Below are 7,385 nucleotides of genomic sequence, written 5' to 3'. Positions count from 1 at the left end.
GTTGGTTGAAGCATTAGATTTTGTCTACCAAATGCTATAAATGCTACACGCACCCTGAACGAAACAATCATCAAGTACAATCGTAGTTATTACACCTGAAATGAAAGATGCACTGGATCCAGTAGCTCAACATATTTTCCTCCCTATATTCAGTATAAATCCAGTGCCTCCCTTGTGGCCATGCTGCAATGGCTGGCTAATGTTAAATATTAATATTATATTACCTTCATAAAGAAGGTCTTCAGTCAGAGAATAACCTCCATCATGACAGAACACTCCACATGGAATCAGTCAATAATTAATGGCTTCACCTCAGCATTGTTGTAGCGTAAGAATATTCAGTGTTCAAAAGTGGAGAAGAAACATGTGACCACTAAGGTTGAAGCTCTGGGACTGAGTAGGGTCAGTAATGATGCAGCGCCCCTGGAAACCAGAGGGTTAAGAGCCTTGCTCAAGGGCCCAAGAGTGGCAGACTGGAGATACTGGGGCTTGAACCCCCAACCTTCTGGTAACCACTGAGCTAACCACTTCCCTACTGTTTATTGCACTTTTTCTTGTTCACTAACACACTTGACCCACTTTCCCTAAACAATTCATTTTTTAAAAAACTTTTTCATAAAAGCAATTTCTCGTTGCTTTGACCAAATTGCAACCGCTTTGGTACCTTCATTTAATTGATTGTGTACATTATATACGTGTACCATAGATCACGTCAGGGAATACTGAAACTGTGCGCCGTCATACTGAAGACATGACTAAACATTTCAAAGATCTTGTTTGTGAACAATGACATAAGGACTTCCTGTTGGAGGACAGCCTGAGAGTTAGCATTCGGACTCAGACTGCACAGTGTCAGGACTAAAAACACATTCATTTAATTAGTTAAACAGCCTTTTTCCCGCAAAGTACCAATTTACACCCCAATCCCACTGTATAGTGCCCTTAACATTTTAACAGTTAGGATGTTCAACAATCTTTATTTTTCTCTTCCTGTCATCTTTCTTCACTCTCCCGAGTAAACATGCCCCTAAGGTTCCAGTGACCAGAGTTCCTGTCCTTTTTTCTCTTCAGATCTGCCTGGTTCATCATGGTCTTGGATGGTCCCCTGGATGGAGTCCTACTAAATTAAAGTCCACTCTGTGCAGCTGGGCATGGTTCCACATCTACAGCCAAAGATCCATGAAGCCACTGAGCAATTTAGGAACTTTGATGACTGCTTTGGACTGTAATTAATATCACCAGTCTGCAGTTCTGCATTAAAATACCTGTAACTGCACGCCTCAACAATGACTGTAATAAATAGACATTCGGTGCCACCCAGATGAGGACAGGTTCCCTTTTGAGTTTGGTTCCTCTCAAGGTTTCTTCCTCATACCATCTCAGGGATTTTTTATTTGTACAGTCACGACCAGCTCACTCATCAGAGATAAACAATTATAATATAAGAAACTTATAGGCAACAATCCTACACATTCTTTCAAGGTTTTATTATTTTCCTGTGTGGAGCTGCTTTGAGACCATGCCCACTGTAGAAAGCGCTATACAAATAAACACGAATTGAATTAACTTGACTTGCATTCTGATGGCATTGAGATGTTCATTGTCACAAATGTTTACTTTTGAAAGATAAATTAAAGGATTTTGAGAAAAGAAATCCAATGTGTTTGTACAAATCCTTTTGAGACTAATTCGAGAAATGCGGTCATGTGATCGATATTATTTCTGTACAGCATCAAAATAAAATAAAGCCGTCAAAAAGCTCTCATCGAGCTCAACATTTTCAGCTTTCAAACCCTTTCCATGGAAACTCAATTTTTCCACATAAAGCTTCATATCATTTTTTTATTTTTTTTTTTTTTTATACCAAGCCTTTTTTTTAAATACATCCTATCAGGCTGAGACTGATATCTGCTTTTTGTAAATGAGTATTTAAAGAAATTCCCCAGTCTATAAAAGTTCAGCAGTGATTTAATTATAGCCTCCTGGTGAGGTTGATTGAGGTGTTTTATCGCCGTCCTGTTCAGATTTATTCTACTCATATTTATTTGTGCTTTTAGAGCTCGGTTTATGTAGTAGGTTGAGTTTTTAAGCTGCACACAGGAAGGACCCTCGGGTCAGGAATAAGGTGGGGTTATTAATGGAGATCATTAAGTGTCTAGTGGTGTCCAGAGGTCAGAGTCTGGTGGTAAGAAGGTTATCTGTTCTCTCAGATCTGCTGTATAAAGCACCCATCATTTAATCACAGTCCTTCCATGTTCCTTTTTGCTCTCTCTAAAAAAGAAATGAAAGAAAAAATAAAAGGGAAAAAATGTGCAGAACTTTCTTTTAGCATTCAATTATGAAAAGAAAAGTGATTTATTCATTCACTGTTTTTTTTTTTTTTTGGTTTTAAACAGTTCACATTGATCCGCAAAGGAAGACGAAGAAAAAGAGGAAAATGTACAGTTATGTTTCATATATATGGTTGGAAAGATGCTGTGGTGGTAAAAAGCAGTGAACAATGTGCTCTTTGGGATTCCACTGCCTGATCAATAAGTATTTTACTGGATCACTATGAATTTTATTCCTTACATTTTCTGCAATCCATTCACTGTACTTGTAAATCTAATGGCTCGGTTTCAAATGCGTGTTATTGTGCCCGTGCTTGTGAGCAGGTCGTGCGGCGTCCTTCATATCACACCAGCGCAATTGTGCTTCTACTTATGTTGCCGCCCGGCTTTTCTCATTTCATCCCGCTCGTTTTATCACGCTCTGTCTCACCTCATCTGTCTCCGAGGGCTCTCAGACCTGCCTGTTAAACCACAGCAGCAGCACTCCATATTTGGTCCCTTTATACAATGAAGCTTTATCTCGGAGGCAGAACAGAACGGGAGTTCATGTGGAGATGCTCAATTCATTATAGCTCAGCACAATAGGCTCGTTTAGGGCACAGCGAGTGTACCCAAAATTTCTGCTTCTCTTTCTCCTGGTGATTCACTTCTCACAAAAAAGTAGTTGTCAAGGCTTTTGACATTTGGCTTCACGAGACCGAGCTGGTCATAATATCCTGTGCACAGAAATCGCCTGGATCTCCATTTCTCTTTGTCTGTGCAGAGGAGATCAGCATCAGGGAGCAAGGCAGAACATTAATTTTTGCCTGGATTATTGAAGAACAAGACTTAAGCATGAGTTGGCAGACTTTTCTGTCTCATTTCTCTCCCGATAACTAATTGGTCCCTTGGAAAGGAAGCCCTTGTGCACTCTGGTAGAAATGATCTGAAAGGTAAAGAATGAGCTCCTTGAATATAAATGTGCAAATACAATCTTCTAATTACGGCACTCAAAAATCCGTCTTCCTCCTGGCACCCGGCACCTGACACCACTGACCTTTACATCTCAAAGTGAATGGCCAATTCTCAGACTAATAAAGGCCCTCTTAACATTTCAGAGTTATGCCTACACAACCTGATATCTTTGGCATGGTTCCTGAGTTGGGTTCGTGCTGATTAGATGTGGATATAACCCTTACGTGAAACCCTTTAGAGTGTGTAAAGAATGTGTAAAGTTTCCAAACAAAGTCTTTCACAAACATTGGATCTGGAGACTGTTAGCAACAACTCGGTTTTGAACAACCATAGACATGCCAGCACGGGGTATTAGCATGTAGTAACCTGCTATGGTTCAATGGTAATTCAATGGCGGTAATCTAAATATTGTAGTATGCTACGGTCAGCTCACGAGCTCACGCCATTGGAGTATTATATTTGGTGTTACATGAGCGTGTAGGTTCAGGTTTTGTACAGTGTGACATGGTGAGCATCATTTTTCATCGCCTTCATTTTTAGCATTAATGAAAGAAAATGTACAGTGAGCTTAGACTTTCATTATGTTAAGTGTGTCTGGTGATGAACATATGGACGTTAATGACTGCTGTCTGCTGCAGGTTACAGTGAGATATGAGCTGAAAGAAAGCAATGCTGCCTCAGATGCACATGCATAGGAATACAGGAAGAGTTTATTTAATATAATAATAATAATAATAATAATAATAATAATAATAATAATAATAGGGCTATCCTATAAAGGTTGTGATATTCAGTGAGGCATGTGGAATAGCTCCAATAGTGTCTGCCATCTTTTCCATAAGAAGAAAGACTTTGGGGGCAACTGTAAATAAGATTATTCACTCTGTCATGAGGCGACATTGTATTTCATACGTAGAAAAATGGCGTAGAAAATGGCGAGTAAAAATCTCCCAGTTCTATCTGACCTCTGTGATGAATTTAGAGGGTATTGATTCCACAGCACTTCAAATCTTTATCGGAAGAAGACGACGGTGCTTTTAAGGATTTACCTCTCCACTACCCTGAAGGTTTTAAAGTAGTATATTGAGTATTGCGGAAATTTAATCCTTTTTGGCAAAGACGGACCCTGAGCTCAAAAACGGAGAGGAAAACATGCTTTTGGTTAAAAAAAAAAGAAAAAAAGTGTCATTTTCATGTCAGTGTATTGAGTTTTAAATCCTGTTCCAGATGCATAACAGTTAAGATTTTTCTCTCCTGGTGTCACCCGAGAAACTTTCCTGACTTCATACGCTCGAGCAGGCTGTCATCACATCAACCTGTCAACCCTGAAGACTGGCTACAGTCGAGAACCTGCCATGGCGTATTCTTCAGCCACATTTTACTTTCTAAGCAACAAGTTCCATGTTTTGGTTGCTTCGAAAAACTTTGGGGGGCTTGTTGGAGAGGATTGAGGTGGAGAACGATAAAATGTAAAAGCTCTATTACCAATAAACTTAGTTTAAAACTAGCACAACTGATTACCAAATATTTACGATATGTCTCAGATAGTCTCAGACTTACGATGGAGATGAGCTACCATGATGACGATAACTAGAGCATATGATAAGTCGAGAGATGGTCTAGCACACACAGGAGTCTGAGAGAATGGAATTTGTTAAATTATGAACAAAACAGCGTAATATACAGTACTGTACTGTAGAAACTAAAACATATGAGTTTCAAAAGGTTTCAAGACTAACGCTGTAACCGGCGCTTCTCTGGGAGAACGCTGGGAGCGCTGTACTGCTGTGCAGGGGGACTGTTATGGAGGTGGCGGTGTGGAAACTTTAAACTTTTTGATCCCACCTCATATATATATATAAAATGTAGCTTCAAATGACTCTGAATTGTCCTGCGAGTTGTACATTATTAGAGCTGAAATTGTGCTCAGTGTGGGGGCTGATTTTTTAAAATTATCTTTCTGATTAATAAATTCTCTGAGAGTATCGGCAGCAATAAACCTGGGTGAAAGGTGCAATGTTTTTTTTAGTTCATTTCGGTTTCATCAGACGCGAATCTGTGGAAATGATTTAGGGTCAGAATTATAATAACATCTGAAAATCTGAAAGTGTTTAAATAAGGAAGTGAAAGCTCAATGGTTCAAGACTCGGGGTTTCTAATAAGTAGGTCAGAAGGTCCAATCATCTCCAAGTTGGGCCCTTGAGCATGGCCCTTAACTCTCTTTACCCTAGGGCTGTTGTATCCTAGCAAACCCCAGCTTTCTATGCACATAATATGTATATGTAACATTTAAAACCATCTTTATCTTAATTCTGATTTTTTTAATTGATGTTAAATATATTTTTATATGAGAAATAAGCGGTGTGTCTAAATGTTATCGTGAAAATATCTATTTACGTTACGCATAATACATATGCAACGGGATATATAATAACTCGCACAATTAAAGCAAAGGTAAGTGACATGAATAATGCAGATTATCTTTATATTATATTGCACATGAACTGATTTATTAAGCATCAAGTGAACAGTCAGTTCTCCAAAGTGGATGTTTTAGAAGCAGGAAAATGAGCAAGTCCTCCTGCCATTTCCTTTCTTTCTCTTCTCCTCTCTTTTCTATAAGAATATGTTAAGTTACAGTTTAATTAGCAAAATTGGTCTGAAGTGCATTTGTGAAAGTCAGAAAGTGATTTGCAGCTTATTTATGATTTAGGAGAGCGAGAGAACTTTGACCAAATTGTGACGTCCCGACAACTGGATTAAAACATATCCAGAAAAATTTGCTTTAGAGTCATCTGGAGCTTATCCAGATATGCAGGGGTCAGAACATACCAAACATGCTCCAAAATAGCTCAAGTGGTGAACCAGAGGAAGCTCAAGTGGTGAACCAGAGGAAGCTCAAGTGGTGAACCAGAGGAAGCTCAAGTGGTGAACCAGAGGAAGCTCAAGTGGTGAACCAGAGGAAGCTCAAGTGGTGAACCAGAGGAAGCTCAAGTGGTGAACCAGAGGAAGCTCAAGGCTCTTTGTTATGAGTGAGGAGCAAAAGGTAATCTTTCTGGTCCAATGGTACAGAAGAACGACTTTATAACAGAAGACACACAGAGAATCCCAGCGGTCTGTGTATGGAGCTGTGTAGATGCAGAGTGTGTCCAGAGTGCCCACGTTTACACCAAATATGAATAAATACACAAGTGCATGTATGATAATGTGTATCTGATGTACACTGAATTACACTGAACACTGAATTATTAAATAATAAATTATCACTGAAACAATTTCTAACTAATCTTTTCTTCTCCTTTGAAACTTTTCATTCTTTAAATTGAGTAAATAATTACATTAAATTTTCTGAATGCCACAAGGAAAAAAGAAACCATCTCATTTGTTTGTTTTTATCTACTCAGCGATTCTTTGATTACATTTTTAATTACCATAATATGTGGTGTTTACTGCAAAGTGTGTGTAGTGTATGTGTGTGTGTTATAGTGTTGGTCATTCTTAATTAATCCACCGCAGTAGACGTTTTTGTCCCTCATCGCTTTTGATAGAGGCCTTTACTCAAACCATCAAAAAGTGAGATTACAGAGAAGGATGTGACATTTATGGATCTCTCTCTCTCTCTCTCTCTCTCTCTCTATCTCTCTCTCCATATATATATATATATACAGACACACACACACACACACACACACACACACACTATATATATATATTATATATACATTATATAAAACCGCTTTTCCCCCAGTCCATGTTTCTGTATTTTCCTCCCAGTGTTTTCTTTTGTCTCACATTCCTTCTCAGGTTGCCTTTCCTTCATAAAGTTTCTTTTCACAGATACTTTCAATAAAGTTCATGTTTAAATGGCAACAAACCGTTTAAGTTGATTAAAGCTCTGAATATGATACTCTGGATATACGCTCAACAATTAAGATTCATTAATCTGAGTAATGTGTATTATATATTTAATGGTCACTTAATTCAACTGAAAGGAAAATAAATAAGAGCTGAAAAAGAATAATTAAATAGTTAAATGAGGTTTTTAACTGATGATTTAATGATGTTGCCATTTAAAACATTACTGGTGTCTCATGCTCTGTA

Source organism: Silurus aristotelis (genome assembly GCF_946808225.1).
Source record: "Silurus aristotelis genome assembly, chromosome: 27".
In the NCBI taxonomy this organism is placed as follows: domain Eukaryota; kingdom Metazoa; phylum Chordata; class Actinopteri; order Siluriformes; family Siluridae; genus Silurus; species Silurus aristotelis.
This window is presented reverse-complemented; position numbering follows the sequence as displayed.